Below are 19,269 nucleotides of genomic sequence, written 5' to 3'. Positions count from 1 at the left end.
ACTGTCCAAGAAAAACAACAAGGAATGTTCATAAACAAGATACGAATACTTTTTAAAAAGGAATGCGGTATGTTCACAGAAGTAGAATCCTAATACCTGACAATGCACAAGCAAGACAAAGGAGAAGCTAAATTCATATCCTTAGTCATTCCATTACTTCAGGGAAACAAATATTTCATCTGTGTACAATTGCACTGAATAAAGTCAGCATTTTAGGTTCTCTATGAATGGTGAACTAGGCTTTAAGACCAAACAATACAGCTGTGTTTTTTAAAGGAGCCTAAAAGAAGTAAACCTTTGTCTGAATATATCAACTAAAAAGCACACAACAGATCTTAACAGCAGGGAAAAAAAACGTTTACAATGGCAAAAAGTGAAACATTTCTCAGGCTGAACCTGTGAGTCACAATTCAGGTCTGGATGCAGAAAGACAGTGTCTCAAGCTACAGTTATGACAGGAATAGAGTCATTACCATGCCAGCAAGTTTTTGATACTGAGGTACTTCTTTTGGTTTGACATAAATTCATATTTAGGAAAAAACTAGGGATCATAATGATTATAATTGTGCAAAAAAATCTACTTCCATAATAAGAGCAGAGCACTTCTGATAAAACAAATATCAGAGCCACAGTAAAGGTGACTGACCATAATTATTTCCTGTTCAGAGAGAACTTTTTGGGAGACAGAAGCTCCTAACTTTTTATTAACATAACAAGTCAAAGACAGTTCACATTAAGAAGCTGAGAGAATAAAAGAATATGTTATGATAACACACAGTAACATATTCATCTTAGCTAAGTTTGAATGTGTATAATCAAATTAAACTGCAAATTACCTGAAAAGGCTTGCTAACTGCCTAAGTGTCAAAATTCACAGTGCTCATAAATAACTTTCTCCGTGATAAGTTCTGGTTTTATTTGGAAATTATGGTAAAGCACAAAAGAAATTGTTTTAGTTTTTAAACAGACATAAGCTTATTTAGAGGCTTATATAGCTGCAATCAGTGCACAATCACAACAGGATTTAGAGGTCATTTGCAGTGAAACACAGCTTCTTTCAGAATCAACGAAAACTCCTGCAGCTGTGGCACTGTGATCAAGCTGAAAACAACCCTTCTGAGAGGGCTCATGCTGGTACTTAACTTGGTTCCCTACCAGCTGCAGTCCCAATGGGGTATAAAGGTGTATGAAAGCTGTACAGCTTTTACGCCCAAGTTGTAGTCCAGTTCTTCTCCCAGAATGGTACAAGTAAGGGAGGGGCAGGAAATGCATGATTCATACAGAATGTATCTCTGATTTCTTAACTGGAAATGTACATACAGGCAGCTCACAGTGAAGACTTTGGTTTGGATTTGTTTACATTCAATCGTGGAGATACACCCCGAGACTTTAGTTTGTGCAAGATCCATGCATCTATGCAGACCTTGAAGTACACTAGACACGTATCTCAATTTGAGTGAAGAGAGCAAGATGATTTGTTTTGGCCATACAAGAGAAAGGAGAATTTTAAAGTGGCTGATACAATTTATCATCCCCCAGTAAGACTTTCAAACTTACATAAAATCTGCCATGAATTAAAATATTCATCATCTTATATTGACTTTCTTTCTTGATAATTAGCTTTAAATTTATAGGCCATACATTGGATAATTAATTAACATGGCTGTAGTCAGGTTTTATGATATGAGACTTTAGATCCCTATGCTAGTTAATCTAAAAAATAAAAACATCAGGAGACATTTTTCTGGTTACTTCTAAAATCTAATGAAAGTATAGTGACCAGGATCTGGGTAGTCATCTACAAATTAGGGTTACAGCTCAAAGCCAGGGAAGAGAGAAGAGACACATGGAAGAGAGATGAGACACATTAGCCTAAAAAAAACCCCAAGAGTGAAGAATTGCTGAAAACCTGCAGTCTGGCAGATAGACAAAATAGGTCTTAGGTGCTAGATCAAGTTTCAGAAAAACACAAAGTTTCTCTCTGAAGGCAGAGAGAGGAACAAAGGGAACAGGGAAATGGCTAAGTGTCAGGCTACAGAAAGAGCCAAGAAGGGCTCTTTGACAGGAAACCTGTATTGTGTAGAAAAGGCTACATGCCCCCACAGAATCTGTAAACCTAGGAGTTCCTGTTGTATGTGTCAGTCATGGCCAATTACTCATAATTTCCAAGCTATGCGCGCTATGTTACACACATATAGGTTATCAGCTACTGGATCCAAGACAATCATTAGAGATAGGGACCTGCTGCTTTTTTCTGTTGTGGGCTTGGTTTTTGGGGTTGGGTTGTTGGGGTGCGGTTTTTTGCAATAGATTTTAGTGACTGCTTGCCGGATGACCCTCAAGGTAATTTTAAGATGTGTATTAGCAAAGACTCAGTTACACTGTTGCCTACTCTTCTTTAATCGCTACAGAAGGTATCATTCATCCTCTATGAAGTCACATTTTAGCAAACACCAGAAAACAACACAAGAAAGCTGATCAGTAAACAAATCAAGAGCTCAGGCATGTGACCGAGTTCCTGCATATCAGCTGAGTCTCAATAACTGACCTTGCCTGCTCCTGCTAATGTGGAGGTTAGATGAAAGTGGCTTAAGCTAATCTTCACTGCCTGAGAGTTGCAACAAGTCACACACCACAGCTCATTTCTGCAGCTAAGCAAGCACAGAGTATTTTATTACATCAGATTAACTGAATCATAATACCAAACAGCATAGGCTAGAGCTGCCTAAGGTCTGCCTCTAAACCAAAGGTGAAGGCATGACTTATTGCATCTGTATGTATGATCATGAGAAAAGGAACCGTGTGATGGCAACTGTAACAATCAAGGACAGAAGCAATCAAGAGCATTATCTGGGAAAAAGCGCTGACAGAGACCCTTGTCTGCTGGCTCAAAACTTGCAGGTAAGACGAACTTGGAATTTTTCTGCTGTTATGGACTCTCCTATGTTTGAAGGTACAGGATTTTGTGTGTATTTTTTTAAATAAGAAGAATCTCACAAAAAAACCCCACACCATCTTACTTGAATCAAACCTAAATGCTGGCTAGAAGCTTTCACAAAAAAGATAATAGAACAATAGATATCTTTTGAGTCAAGAAGCAGCTTAATAACATCTTACATAATTCACGATACCTTCTAGCATGTATTTTTTCTACCATTTCTTAATGCAACAAATTTAGACAAATGCCAAATTCCCCAATGTTATGACTTCAGTCATTGTAACATTCAGTTCAGAAACAAGTCCCATGACTCAAAATTACCTCAGTAAAAGAGATGGAATAACAGGCTATAGGGTAGTGTATTATCTATACATAAGCATGCAGTAACTTACAGTAAAAGCTCTATTTTCTAAGCTGCAATAAGAAGGCCTTTGCCTGATGCAAAGAGCAAATGCAGATGCAGATATTTTGAACAGCTGTGTCTGCCTGAAAAGACTTCACCTGCCCTGCACTACCTTTAATTTACTATGGTAAGCTTGCCAACCCAAAGATTTATAAAATGCCTCAACATATGGAGCTAGTATTTACCTGGGAGCCAAGAACATTCATTCTAAAAACTCTCAAGATCGCTCGTGCCTGGTTTAAAAGCTGAACACTAGATGGAGCTATGTCCTTGTAGCACCACTAGCTAAATTTATATCGTTACAGCTGTCTCAGGTGTAATTCCAATTAGTTATATGGAAGCAGCCAGATCAATGGCTTGTTTAAATGTCTTTAAAAATGCTGAACAAAAGTAACAGTACGTTCCTGAAAGCCTTTTTTAAGAACTGCATGTGTCCATAAAAGCTTCTGGAATACAGACAGAAGACTGGAGGGAAAAAAAAAAAACGCAAAAAAAAACCAAACAAAAAAACAGCTCAACAAGTATAGTACTCTCTGAGAAAACTGTCTATATATTAAGGAATTTTTTTAAAAGTGTATTTCATCTGTCCTAGCAAGACATATGTGAAAAGAAGATTTTTATATCATGTGTACTGCTACAGAACAGTTGATGCTCTAAACTATGAGAGAGCAAAAAATCATAAGTTCTGTTTTAGTATCAAGTAGCTGTAGCTGTTCTGCAAGATTTCAAGAAAATTTCAAGTGTAATTTCATGTAGAGACAAAATATCTTTATTTAAACTCTCATCTTGAATATTTCACATTAACTCCACCAAATAATGACAGAGGAAAAAACCCACAACTGTATCTTATCCATTAAAAAAGAGCATACTACATACGTTTAAAAAAGGTTTCAAAGGATAAGAGAAGGTTGTCCACCTTACCAGAGGAAATTGGTAACACGACTGGCCACAAATCTCTGTTGAAGGCAGGCTACACTTTCTAATGAGACATAACAGATTAACTGTATGGAGTCAATAGGGAAGGATTCTCCAATCCATTATTTCCTGTCTACACCTGATTTAAGCAAATTTACATGAAAGGAAACCTCTGAGTATTTAAATGGATCATTTTTTCACAAACAAGAGATTTCACAGTACTTGCAGCTTTCACAGTCCTGCATCACAATGTTTATTCATTGTTTTAATGCTGGTGTTTCATAGCTTCTACAGTCTGTGATTTAGGGAAAACAGTGAAATCACACTGAGACTAATCTTTGCTGTAGTCTTCTTGGAGTAAAGCTTTTGATAAAGAAGGACAGGAGATCTTAGGTATCTCTTGTGAGAATTCTTGAGTAAATTGATAATAAAAAATCAGAATGGTTGGGACTGAATTTAGACTACATTAGTTGCAGCTAATTTACTCTCCTTTATAAACAGTAAAATTAAAGCTTTATAAAAACTTTTCAGCAAATAAAACAGCAATTTGGAACATACTGCAAATTGATGTATCAAAACACGAATGTTTTTTCCTGCCTTATAGCCGTGAGCTTCTGTCTAGGGAACATAGCCATTTAGAGCCTTCATCTAAGTGTTTGTTTTGGTCCTTACCCTTCAGTGACTATGAACCATTTTGCCACTTTTCCATACAATCCAGCAACAGACCAAGCAGTGCACTATGAAAGAACCGCTAACACGCATAAGCCTAAGCACCATTCAGGCATGCTTGCAGGATCAGGAACATGGCCTGAACTCAAATACAGGACCTCTCAGCATTGTCAGCATGACTTATAATGTGACTGTGACACTGAGGGAGAGAAACTCAGCCAGTTCTGCTCAATACTTTTTAACAAAATAAAAATATACCCTGGTCATTATATCTAGTTGAGATAAACAGTTATAGAGCAACATCTGGGATCTCACAGATAACTTTCCACTGATTTTTAAGATGGAAGAAATGAAGATGGTCAGTAAAGCAGTGTCCAGCAGTGTTCTCTTTTGAGGTTCCTAACTTGTTTTTCTCATGGGTCTTTTCTTAGAAGGATGGTTCTGCTCTCCCTGAATAAGCTTCATTGTTATATATGAGAGGCAAAGACTTAACACAATGCCAGCTTTGTGACAGTAATGTCTCTGCACTACTGCAGAAAAGAAACAAACCGCTCTTATTGAAGGGGGGACTTCTGGAATGGTAATTAGCCAAGAGGCCAGGACAGCTGAGGGAGTGCATCTGAAACCCACTACACTGAGAAAGAGATGCAGAATTAATCCACTTCAGGGAAAATGATATTAAACAGGATAGACAGGATCAACAAGCTAAAGGTATCCCAAAAGTAGGATTTTCTGTGCTTTCTGGTGGTACAATAATATTACAGTAGTATCAGCACTCCATACATCAAACAATACAGAAGCAGAACAGTAAAATTATTACACATGAACACTGCAGCAGTAGCAGGACAGTGGTTTGTATTCTATGCTTAGCCTGTGCTGCTCAATCTTCCTCTGTTTCTGCCTTTGCTTCCCAAGGGAGTGGCAGTAATTGCAGAGCCTCTCTGTTGCAGGTCCTTTCCCTTCACAGGACTAGGGCAGGGCCGTGCTCGCTTTCCCATGCACTGACTGACATTGCTTTTCCCAACAAAACACTGGAGTACAGCCTGTACCAGCAGGGTCTTATTCCAGCTCAGGAATAAACAAGAAAGGAGGTAACAACTCTACGTGGCCATAAAGGAGTAAATGAGGTCCCAGATGCTGCTTCCATCATGTGGAAAGTCACCCAGACACCTGTCCTAGACCACCAGTGAGGCTAGTTGGAGAAAAGAAGGGGAAACCAGGCTGGTAGTGTAAAAGACTCCCAGCTTTGCCCAGACTGTTCTAAATTCCACTGACCCTTTCCCAAATGGCTTAACGACACTGCAACGAGCAGTGCTGTAGTAATACTTTTTGGTATCAGTATTACAAAAGATGCAAATTTTATCAACCATTACAATTTTGACCACTCCTCTATATGACCTATTTAAGATGATTACTTCAAAGCTGAGAGGAAAGACAAGAAAAATTCAAAAGCAAGCCAAATTAATACACAGCCTGTGGATTCTTGCCAGTTTTAATTATTCTTTAGCGTGTTCAGAGATGTTTCAAAGGCGTTCTACTTCACTTCCCATTTTCTCCCTCTCCCACCTTAGGCATGTTTGCTCTGTAAGTGAGGTCCAATTCTTTATCTGGAATATCTGGTATGTGATTCATGGTCTTGGTCTCATGCATAAGCTTAAAAGAAAACTGAAATCATACATAACTCTTCACAAGGTCAGAGAGTGCATCAGTTGGTAACAGGGAACAAAATGTTTCAACATTTCAAATACAGTACAAGCTTATGCTAGGCAAAAAGAAATTCTAAAATTGAGGACGATTATTATAAGTAATAGAATTACATTAAAACATCATGCATATTAAACATGCTTAGACTATTTATATGGAAGTCAACATCATCCCAGAGGGAAGACGGCAAACAGTGGTGGTTGAAATACAACCATTCCAGACAGTGAAAAGTGTGTTTTAATTACATTGTCGATGTTACAAGTACTCGAAACTCTTTATCTCACTTTCTGCTAAATGCTTGCTGTTGTTTAGGCCAACTCCCTAGAAAACTGACATAATCAGAAGTACTCAGCACATGCATGCTGTGAAAGAGCTGTGCAAGTATCACACATATGGGATGACCTGTTTGGGTAAAAAAAAGACAGCAGCAACCCTTATCAGATTTTGGATCAGCAAGGCACTCAAAGTGACCGGTAAACTCCCAGTGACCAAAACTTGCAGCACTTTTCATATTTCTAGAAGTAACCTTGGAATCTTTACAGACAGAGGAAAAACCTACACCTTTTGAGTGTGAGTCTTTGTCTTATGTGTTTGCTTCCCTGTAGAATTCCTGTACTAGAGATCTTTGCAATCATAAACATAGCATTAGAGAATGTTTTTAAAACAGGAGCCAACAGAAATAATGACATAGAACACTTACACAAATATAAATGTCCTATGCTATTATTTTACTAATAGAATTGAAATAGATAAGAAGTGCTTTAGCTATAAAAATACTTGACTTTTAAATCTTCAGAGAAAGAGAGTATTGCTTTTCTCAGTTAATAACATCTCTGTTAACCTAGAAAATCCCTGGTATGTAGGAATATGCACCAAAAATATGCCTGGTAGCACTATTTAAAACAACAGAGTTTTAATCAATTGTTCTACTTCCAGTAACAATGATACCAAGAATAAAACTCAGAAATTGGGGGGCAGGGGGAGGGGCAAGTTGTCCAAACCCTTCCCTTCACACTGAAATTCACTGCAGGTCTGGTAATACCCAGTTTCCCTCTCTGCAACGAGGTGGTGGGAAAGGCTCCTGTGGAGCCAAGGTCTGGAAGGCTGCAGCCCGGCCCGCCAGACCTCACCAGTGCCTGCATGGAACACTGTAGATGTAGAAACTGAGGTACTGCAAGGCAGGAGAGAGGTCAGGAGGCGCCAGCCAGGAACCCACTAGAAACCCTGAAAAATTTTTCGCCTGTCCGTCCTGTGAGGGACGGGGCCGTGCTCCGTAGCCACAAGCTTTGGCGCAGCCTTGCTTTTACGCTGACGTGAGGGGTTGGTGGGGGGCGTCGGGTGTTTTTATGCCGCTGCAGGTGCGCACACCTACGCTGAGGCGCTGCTGCGCGAGCCCTGACGGCGCTGTGGGGAAATGGCGGTACGCACCTGCCTGCCAGCCTCCCTGCTGCCCGCCTGGGCTCTGCGGGGCACGTCTTTGCGCGGTCTTTGCCAGACCTACTGCCGGTGTCCCGAAGCGCCCCGTGAGCTCCTATCGGGCCCCACGCGCGGCGAGGAGGCGCCAAGGCGGCCCCGGAGCGGGTCCTGCCCCCGCCGGGGGCCCCGCGGGGACGAGCTACAGGCTGCCGCGCGCCGGCCGCGGCCCCTTCGCACCTGCCCCCGCGGGGGAGGGGGGGGGGGCAGGAGCGCCGCGCGCCCTCTCCCCCCCGCCTCCCCGCCCCGCAGCTCGCTGTCACGTGGGGGTGGCAGCCGCCGCCAGTCCCGTCTCCGCAGCCAATGGCGCGGGGGCTGAGCGCGCTGCCTCCTCGTGCGCGTGAGGGCAGTTGGGGGCGCGCGCCGGCCGCCAAGCGGCGTGTGGCGCACCTGGCGGCGCGGAGGGGCGAGGGCGGCCGGGAGCGGAGCCCGGGAGGCGCTGCCGCCGCGCAGGTCGGTCCCCGCGGGCGGGCGGGCGGGCGGTGCGAGCCGGGGGCGGGCTGCCTGGGAGGGTGCTTGGCGGAAGGGTCCTGCCTCAGCGGGGAGGGTTTGCGAGGCTACCCGGGTGTTTCGGGTGTCCCCTTGGCGCGGGCTTGGCGGTGAGGTGGTGGAGCGCTGGGCCGAGTTGTCCCGAGGCGCCGCGGCCGTTCGGTCGAGGGCACCGTCGGGCAGGGGGGAGGTCAGCGGGGCACGCAGGCTCCTGGCGGTTTCTGGGGCGCTTGGGCTGTTTTTTAAAAGGGAATCCTTCGCCAGTCCTGCTGCGGATGTGACTACGATGCCTGTTGCTTCTCCTTTTTAAATACTTTGCACTTGCTGTGAGAGTAAAGGACTCCATACTGTTGAGAAGACTTTTAAATAGACGCGGCTCCTGTAAGTTAAATATTTATTCTCACAGTGCGCAAAGCCTTGAAATTTGAGTTCAGCTAGCAGTTCAGTAAATAAACCGTTTTATTGACATAGAACAGTCGATTCAGAAACTCTGCCGTCGGTAATGACATCCAGTTGCAGCCAAGTTCTCTAAAGTGGAAGTGAGGTGTTCCCCCCCCCCCAGTCTGTAATTGAAAATTAATTCGGAAAAGAGGTATGTGGGGGAAATAAGATAGTTAAAAGGATGTTCAGAAAAGAACAGCTGGAAAATGAAACTGGCTATTATGGGCTGTTTTACCAGTACAGAGGTAAGGGAGGTAAGAGTATGAGTTGTCAAGTGATCTCCAGTTTCATCATTCAGCATTCATGTTATCGTGCTACTATGATAAAAATACCTCCCCCTTAACATTTACAAGAAGGATAAGGAATCACACGCCTTTGTAATAATGTGTTCGGTTTTCCGTGGGGCAAAATAAGATGTTAAGTATTAATTTGGTAGGTCAGTAACTGTGGATCTGGCTGTATATAGGTGAAGTGCAATATGTGCTTTTGAAGATTTGCATGTGCAACACGTTGTATTTCCATAGTCATAAAGGTCTTCTACAATTTCAGCTTTTTAATTGCAGGGTTTTGGCAGGAGGGGGAACAGTGAGGGGCACTTTTCTGTATTGGTTTGGGTTTTTTTTAAGCAGGAATATGTGAACAGGTGCATGAAAGGCTTAATTCTGAAACTTGTATGGAGATGTGGAAAGAGTAGATGGGAGAGCAAAGAAGGCTGAATTTCAGCTTTCCAGGTTTATTGATTTACTTTGCTTGTGTTCCTCACTTTGACTTGGATCTGCTGTATGAACTTAGCTAAAACCAATAAATCTTTACGCTTCCTTGTATCTTCCTAATGGAGAAATGCTTGGAGTAGAACTCAGTATACCAGGAGAGTGAAAGGATAAATTGGGACAAACCTAAGCAAATATGGGTTGTTTTTAAATGATATGGATTTACCCCTCATTTGTTGATAGTTCCAGCTAGAAGCAATTGCAAGGGCCTCTTGAACCTAAAAGAAACCCAGTGTAAGTTAGAGCAGAGGGAGAACTCGGAAGAACCTTAGGTTTGTCTTCAGGACAAGTATAGCTTGAAACCAGAATATGATGAAAAAATAACATTTTAAAAAATTAGAATATAATTTGTAATATAAAAAGTAATTTCAAGTCCCCAATAACAAGACTTAAGCTGAGGGATAGCTCAAGACTAATCTTGCCACTGGCTGCTGATGTTTATGTCTGTTGTAGGCACACATGATATGCCTGTAACTGTTTTGAACTAATATTAGCATCACTTTTGAAAACTTAAATGCTTTATTTACCCAAGCCAAGTAATAATCAAGTGTCTTGGCAAAACATATAACAGTTTATCTATCGTATATCTGGGACTCTGCCCTATGGAAAGCGCCAAATTAAAGGGAGGGGGCAGAAACTGATTAATCTGTGTGGCTGAAGCATGGTAGGAATTGGGCTGGGAGCATTGTTCCCTGGTTCCGTGTTCCCTTGCTGCTTTCATCTCCTGTCCTAGGAAGTTGAGGAATTAGAGGAATGGTGGCAGAGGGCACTGCTGCTACCTACCATCTTGATTTCACTCCAGCAACCCCATCCATAAGAGGACTATGCTAGAAGCAGGGAGGACAGGAAGGAAGTAGGGAAGGAATAAGTAGAGATGAGATAATAAGCACTATCCTCCCCTCATTCCTACTGTATCTGATCTCGCTTCATCTTTGTTAACGTGGTACCAGCTGTGTGGAAAAGTGATCGGGGCGGGGGGTGTGTGTGTGTGTGTGAACAAAGAGAGACTACATCTGTGTAGGCATAGACTAGAGAAGTGCTTTCTGGGTTCTTGAATCAATTCTCCCTGTTTCCTCTGTCATGCTTCTGTTACAGTCTCTCCGTTACTCTAGACAGTCTAGGGTCTAAGGCAGCATTATGTGACTTAATGTAGTAGAGTGTGTTTGAATGGAGGATGGGAAAAGAACAGATGGAAAAGCGTAAGTGAAGACCTTAAGAATCACCTTCCCTGAACACTTTGGTAGGGTCAGCAAACAAGGGGGAAGGGCAGAGGGAGAATATGCTGTGAGTGCAAAACATGGGAAAATGAAAAAAAACAAAAGATAGTGACCCATCTTTTTTTTTTTTTTTTTTTTTAACATGTGCAGCTCTGCTTCTAGCCCTTCTATTTACCTAACTTGTTTCCTGTTTGCCTGTTTCTGGTCTCTTTCTCTTCAAAACAAACAAACAAACTCCCACAAAAACCTATAAAGCACTTATCCCTAAACACTACTTTCAGTCTTATTAGACTATTCAGAGACAGACCAGAAACTTAGTTCACTTTCCCCACAGCTAAGGATTTATTTGAGCCTTTCAGCTCAAACAAATTAGGGCCTTGACCTGGTAAGGTTAGCAAAGGACTATGCTCATACAGGTAATGCAGACCCTCAGTGGGGCTTCCCCCTTTCCCCCCTCCCCCCAAAAAAGACATTTACAGAAATAGGATGAAACCATCTTTTTGCTTTACATGTCCGTAGTATGATTCAGAGGATTTAGTGTTTATCAAAGCAGAGAAACGATGCATAGGGAAATATGTTTTGTGACAATGATCACTCAGTACAGATGCAAACATGTTATTATTCAACGTACTGTACCAAGCAAGGCTTTTCTGCATTTTCCAGAAATACCTAATAGCGTAGAAATAGTAATGCAACAGAAGATAACATTGTTTAGGGCAGTAGATGAGAACCTTCAGAAGTCACTTTTCTGTTAGTGAAGTTGCATCATTCAAATCTTTGGAGGTGTTTATCATCTCAGGTTGCCACCTCATCCTCAGAGTTCAGTGAATTCAACTTCTTAAGGTATAATCTTGAAATGCTCATAAGCTACTGAATAAAGTTTAGCCAGCAATGGCTGCCCTTGGAGGCACACTTGATCAGTTATCAGAGTTCAGTAGATGCATATGAAATCATTTCGCTTCAGTAACTTGATTTCTTAAAAATTGGAAAGTTTAAGCTGTGAACTATTTTAACTTCTCTAAATTTTCCCCAGTTTGCTCTTGCCTATTCTGTGCTATCAACTCACCTGTTACTTTCAATAGCTGAAGAAACGAGACTCCCACCTTTGGACAATCTGTTCTTTAACTTTGTCTAAGCACCATCTCTGAAGTGATAACATGTCTTTGATAAACTGTGACAATTTGAATTTCTTCCTGCCACCCCTTTACAGTACTTTATAATTGTTCTTCTTTTAAATAGATGCACATTAAGCAACAAAATAAAGGTACTGGTTTTGTAGCTAGATGCCTCTGCCTATATGCTTTAGCACAATGTTTTTATTTCAAGTCTCTTGTGACCTTGTAACATTACAGTTACCTCTTTTGTTTCCCTACATCTTCATGTGTTTATTTGCTATAAAACCACTTCCCAATAGCACTTTGCTCTTATTTGGCAATTCATTGATGCAGAGAACAAAGAAGTTAAATTACAAAGATACTTCCTTTCTGAAAGAAACATAAAAAGTAAATCCTAATGGCACTGTTGCCAGTCTAGGTCAATTTGTGGATTTTATGTTTAAAGTGCATCTGCTGAGTTACAATGTAGTGGTTTAAAGGACTGTAAGCATGACCTGGATTTTAAACTCTAATTTGATAACCTGTAAAGCAAGATTGTTATGCATATTGTGTAGCTTACTAGTATTTCTGGAAGACCTGTAACCCAAAGCTGCTGAGGAGGAAGAGCTGTATATTTTCATACATATATTTTCCTCATCAAAGAGGAAAATTTGGTACCTTCACATGCATAAGACAGGACATTATTTCTCTGCCAGATGATCAACAAACTAACGGGGAGCCATTAGTGTTTTTCTCAACTCTGTATATGTGATATATAAAATATATTCTTATATTTATTTTATATCCACATAAAAACATGTGTTCAGCCATTTGCTGAATTTCCCAGGTAAAACCTGAAGTAACTGAAGATAGAAGTTGAGAATTGAATACAGGGAAAAAATAGAGTGCTTTGTGGTTTAGAGGGGGGAAAAGATAAGAAACCTGTTGGTGACCAGATAGTATGTGGCAGCCAACATGCCTGGAATGGTAAATGATGGATCTGACTTCCTAAAAGTTGCAATGACAGAGCGTGAACTGCTGATTATATGAGAGGTCTTTTGCCTGTCACCCAAGGACATGGTGGTAAGTTGATGATGGTTTCCTTAGGCAGATGTGAGTTTGGAGAAAACAGATCAGCAGGCCTGATTCTCCTTCATCAAAATCTTGAATTAGGCTGGAGGGGTGAAATAAGATTGAACACTCTCAGTTAAGACATGCTGGATGGAAGAAAAAGACAGGTCCAAAGCCTGGCTCTGTTACAAGTGTTGCTTATCAAATGCTGACTGTGAGTCTTGTTTTCATTAGAGCAACAATGTAACATGTATGAATATTCATAGAGAATGATTCACTTGTTGACTATGTCTTCATACTCTTAAAATCAACAGATTTTATGCCAGTTAAAGTAATTACTAAAGATAAATCTAAGCTGCTGAATTCTAATCCGGATTTCAAGCACTGACAGTATGGGAACGACTGTTTTACTTTATACTCTTCTGAAAACAAGTCTGGTTGGTCTCCACATTCGGAGGTGACTTAGTTAGGGATGCCTTCTTGTTTCTGTCTGTACTGCTCATACAAAGAAGTAATTTTGTTTCCAATTTGCACTATTTTCAACCCAAAGTTTATTTCAGAAGTCTTAGTTTGACAGGGGGAAATACTTGCCAAGTGTCTTTTGAATATAGTGAAACATATTTTTATTCCACTACAATACAGTGCAGATGGTAACATCTGCTTTAATAACGCATAATCACAACATCTTATTCTAATGATATTGCAGTAAATTTATCAATGTATTTCTATGTGTTTTTGTGATGATGATAAACTAATGCATGTAATCCAGTCAGCTCCTAAATGGAAGTATTTCGATGTTTTACTCCAGAGAAAAAAATTTCTCTAGCAGAGACCTTGGGGAGGCAAATCTGATATTTTAAATAGATAGGAAACCAGCACAAACCATCCTGGGAAGCAAAGTTCTTGCATTTCACCTGGATAGTATTTGCTGTGTGCAGTATTAGACAGGAGATGTATTAAGATCTTCTTGCGTAAGACTTCTCCCTCTTTTACTTAAAATGTTCTATCATTCTGTAGTTCATAATGAAATTTCTGTTAAATCATCTTTGTCCTATGCATTCAGTGCCTTGGTGACATTCCAGCCAATGTTAACCTATATACTAATAAAAACAAGCTCTTAGGAATTGAAGTAGGTGATCCGAAGAGGTGCCTTCCAACCTCATCTATTCTGTGACTCAATTATTCTGTGATAACACTCCTATATGCTTCATAAAACTGTTCTCATTAGGTTTAAGTGCAGGTCTTCACAATGCAGTTAACATAAGCTCTTATCTGAAATTTAGTATTAATTCCATTCCTTTCTTTCATGTGGAAAATCTCTTTTTTCAAGTTTTTATGCCCAACCTAACATGAAGTTGTGCTTTGGTTAATTTATGATTGTAACCTCTCTACAGGGGTACAAGTGAGAAATCACATAAGCATGGGTCTTCTTCCAATGGCTTCACCATCACTCCCTCAACAGTTTCACTGGCAGATTTACAGTCACTCAGCAGACCAGGAGAAAAAATGGCAAAACAAGTCACTGGATCTTGAGATGTGTTCAGGACATGCATTAACAACTTCAGAAACTGTGAGAGTGTAGGAACTGTGGTAATAGCTTCAACCCAGATACTCAAACATGGACCTCAGCTACCCTTGTTACCTGTGCATTAAATGTACTTACTACTAAATACAAACAAACAACAAAACAAAAAAACACTACCATCCCAAACAAACAAAAAAAACCCTCTTCTAGCTGAACTTAAGGTACGCTTATGCAAGTACTATGTAAGCATATATACATTTATGAGTAAAGCATTTGTTGTAAGCTCTTTTGTAATACATACTTTAATAATTGTTTCAAGAAGGGAAGAAGAACAGATCTTAAAATTCGGAGCTACTTATATGGACCAGAAACACAGACTGGTTGTAAAATATCCACAAAAGTAGGCTATGTAATTCTCTTAAAGAATGTGTTCATTGCATCTGAAAAAAAATCAAAACAAGTCAAGTGAGTAGTTTTCTTTTCTTGAAAGTAGTCTTCTGTAATGAAAAGTACATATACAAAGTATTTTACTGTTAGTACAGATTATATTAAACCTGAAAATCTCAGTCATAAACATTATAAAAGATTAGTTAAATATTTCTTGAATTAAAATGTTCTTCAATGTAGGAAGCTGAATGTATCCAAACTGAAAAGAGCGATTTCAGGTCTGATCTGGCAAACTTCATACGTACAAAAGGAAAATCATATTAGAACCTTTTGTTACTAGAAGAAAGGAGAGTTGTTATACCAAGCTTTTGTGCAAGAAAAAGATCTGTTCTGGCCTGCTTTGCAGAACATACTGTAGTGTTGTGAAAAATACTTAATAGTCCACAATAGTTACTTACCTATACGTTGTCCAGTGCATGCAATGTTTCACAATAATTGTAGATTAGGCTAAGGATTAGAAATCTGTGGCAAGAATTATGGTCCAATTCTGTTTTGCTTTGATTGTATTCTCCATTTTAAGTAGGAAATTTGGTAGCATCTTCAGTTTTGTTTGTAGATTGTGAAGCCCAGCTGGTTCTCATTTCACATAGACTATTTGCAAAAGGATGGACTGTTGAAGACTGCAATTTTTTTTAACATGGGGAGAGGAGTTTGTGTTCAGAGTAAATGATTTGGTACAAAGGGAATTCATGCTCCAGAATGAATTTACTTTGGATGCACCAGTCATTTGTAGTTTTGTATTTAATCAAAGCTTCTGATTATCCAGGGACTACTTGTGAAGAATGGGACTAGCAGCTGCTCACTTCCTTTGGAAACCCAGATTTAGGTACTTAGAAGCAGAGGTTCCAAATTAGTTGAGACTGATAAAAACTGCTATGCTAGGCAACTTGCCTAGTTTGTCAGGCAGTATGCCTGTAAGTATAATTTTACAGTGAATGTATTTTATTTGTTTTTCTTAACTAACAAAGTAAACAGTACTGTTTCTGTCATGGAGCAAAACTATCCCTTATCGATAAGGACTAATAGAGAAGAAACAATTTCCGCATGACAGAGCAGTATTTCAGTGTTTGTTAACAAGACCATATTTTTCTTTTCAAGTAGGAAAAGACTGGCTATATATTTTTTCAGAATTAATAAAACTATCTTGAATATTTGCACTTGGGGTTTTTGAAGACCACTAAAACACAGGGGACTAAATCTCTCTTATATATAACAGCAAATCAAATTTTACTTAAAAATTTAGTATGAAAGTATAAACATGATCACTGATATGGGAGCAGACTTTGATCCATTTTCTGGAAAATGAAATAAACTGAAGGAACTGACAGTGAACTCTGATTTCCTTTTCTCTCCTGAAATAGAAGAAAAAATTAACTTCATCCAATGGACAGTCATTTGAATAATTCAATCTTTTTTTCTATTGTTTTTTTAATTTGATTTTTATGCACTGTCACTTGGCCCCAGATGCAAGAAACTTCTGAGATATTTTTCATAAAGACAAATCAGCTGGTAGCTGTTAGGGATTAAAGGACTTTGCAAGTCATTAGTCTGAAATAATTTTGTGGTTGTTTTAATAAACAAGTCCGATGAAGGCATTGTTATCAAACAGTAAAATACATGATTCAGTTATTACCTCAGGAAACTCCATAGGTTTGTTCACAATCGGACCAAATATGAGTAGTAAGCCTTTCAAACAGTTCTAAAAAGCTGCTCTGAGTCTTAACATGAAATACTCTGAAGTAAGACAGGATGTATAAAAGCCTGATACTCAGTATCCCCTCAGGTGTCATTGCTGTTTGGGACTGTGACGGTGCGCTTTAGGACTTCCTGCCTTGCTATAATGACGCTCAGGCCCTTTAAAGTAATAGAAGAATTGTGTTTCATTTGTCTTCTATGTCAGTACAAAGGTATCTAACCTATTTATTTCAGAGCCAGTAAAATTTGACGAACTTTATAACAATATATTGCTTCAGGTACTGTTATACTTCAGCATTTGCAGTAACAACTGCAATTTTTCTATTTATTTCAATCATATGAAAGAGTTTTTCCTTGGACTGGAAGTAACACATAGTAGCACAAATTTTAGGCTACAGTTTTATTTTTTGGCAAATACTTTTGGGTTATTGTTCATGTTCAAGTAGTTAATTAAAATACCTATCTGGAAATGAATCTACAGAAATCCTATGTGTGTTCATTATAATGATTTAACTTCTATTTTTTTCATGCCCTAAAAGTAATGGGAATTCACTATTAAAAGAGAACAAAAGTGATCCTTTATACATATCCCACTGATGAATTATGCTGACAGCATCCTGAACTTCAGATGCAAATATGTATACAAAAACCAGAAGAATACCGAGTTTATGAATGGGTCTGTTTCTAGGTCCAGTTCTTGCATTCAGTTTGTGTTGAGAAAGGCATTTTTTAATTTGCAAAACTTTGAAAAGCTTTCTGAATTAAGTGTCATAGCAAACCTGTAAGTCAAAATGACTAAACTGGAATAGGGTAGCTTTGGAGGCTCATACATGGAACCAGTTTTACTGAGCAATTAGTCTCTTTCTGGAAATGACATATACTTTTTAAGTTTTGCAAATTCAAATAGGCATTCTGATGCATGGAACTGTGGCTGTGCATTTTCTTATCTCTTTCTTAGTTCTACATATCATGTATATTTTATAAGTAGAAATTTAAATTGATTTGACTTACCCTTAATAACATGATTTGACACAGAAACTTGTTCATTTTACATTTATATAGAACTGAGAATAAATGCCTTGAAATGGTTGGCAGACACGGCATGATGGGCTTTGTAGTAGGTAAGAACTTGAGAATGCCTAGCATGGTTGATTATAAAAGGTGCTATATATAACAGTAGACTTTGAGGATCTCTTTTGTATCCTGTGCCATCAGATGGAAACAGTATGCTGGGCACTTCAGAACTCTTTTGTAAGCCTATAAAAAGTTTGCACCGAATAGTCAAAACTGGATATACCTTTACCTGAAACTTACTTGTTTGAGTTGTGGCGATAGAGCGGAAACAGTAACAGCGTGCATAGATGAATGTGAAATAGGAAAGCTGACCACTTGAGTGGGTTTTCAGTGTGGTGATTCTGTTAAGATCCTTTGCTAGGTAAACATGTTTTTCTGTGAGCAAATACAGCTCCTCCATAGAACAGGTCATTGAGGAGACCAATATATCTAGTCACATGTTCATTATGGGCTGCTTCGTGTTCCCTCTAAAGTCAGCTTTTGGTTTCAGTGGGTGCTTAATCTGTCTCTAGTCATCTTGGTATTCGTTTTTCTTCTAGGATCCACTAAAAAAACAAGAATAAAGGATGTCGCATTTTTCTTGCCACCTGTAATAATGTTTCTTCAGCTGGGAGATATTACAAGTTTCTCTCACCTATGTGAATCTTAAAAATATTAAATGTTGCTTTTTGGATTCAAGTTACTGTTGTATCTGTCTTGCAACGGTGCCTCTCGGTATAATGCTTTTTCTCATAATTAGAAAATTATGTTAATCCATTAAGTATGGAAAGTAAATATAATAGGAGAACATGTCATTCTCTGATTTAGAAATCAGCTGTGGCACAGTGTTTGATACAGCTACTTCCTTACTTGTTGGCCAGTTCTGCAAGGAGTAAGATGTCCCATATTCTGAATAATGGAGGAGCAAAATCAACAAAATGTGTCATTTTAGATCAGGATTTAACTTGCCATGGAGAATTTTTGCCTCTTGGTTATACCTATTCTTAGGCAGAGAAAGAAAAAAACTTGAAGACAACTTTTTCCAAAGATATTTTCATTAATCTTCAGGAAGCAATCAATATAAGAATGTTTTGTTTATAAGCATAGGCATTAAACTGACACAGCTGTTAAAATTCATATTTTCATTGATGTGATGAGTAATGTGGGATATGGTGCTTTTCATAGTGTTCCATTTGTTGTTCCTAGTTTAATGCTTTTAATCCAAGCAGATTCACTTATGTTGAATTTGCTGTTTCTAGCAGAAGTATATTTTTCCTCTCTTTGTTTCCCACAGACCCTTTCCTCAAAATACCTACTGAAGCTTAAATTTATACAGAAGTACTTGATACTGACAGTTCCTGTTAG

The 19,269-nt window shown here is 39.2% G+C and overlaps 1 protein-coding gene across 1 annotated transcript in view; it reads left to right on the top strand.

Moving 5' to 3' along the window:
- The first annotated feature begins 8,644 nt into the window (after positions 1–8,644).
- PPFIBP2 (PPFIB scaffold protein 2) overlaps positions 8,645–19,269 on the top strand; it is a 104,431-nt gene continuing 93,806 nt past the window's right edge. Inside the window, exon 1 of the mRNA XM_075163223.1 lies at positions 8,645–8,972. The gene's annotated coding sequence lies outside the window, so the exon portion shown is untranslated. The remainder of the gene's footprint in view (positions 8,973–19,269) is intronic.

Source organism: Calonectris borealis, chromosome 14, assembly GCF_964195595.1.
Source record: "Calonectris borealis chromosome 14, bCalBor7.hap1.2, whole genome shotgun sequence".
Taxonomy (NCBI): Eukaryota; Metazoa; Chordata; class Aves; order Procellariiformes; family Procellariidae; genus Calonectris; species Calonectris borealis.
The sequence above is the reverse complement of the archived record's forward strand: the minus strand, read 5'-3'. Positions and strand labels throughout refer to the sequence as shown.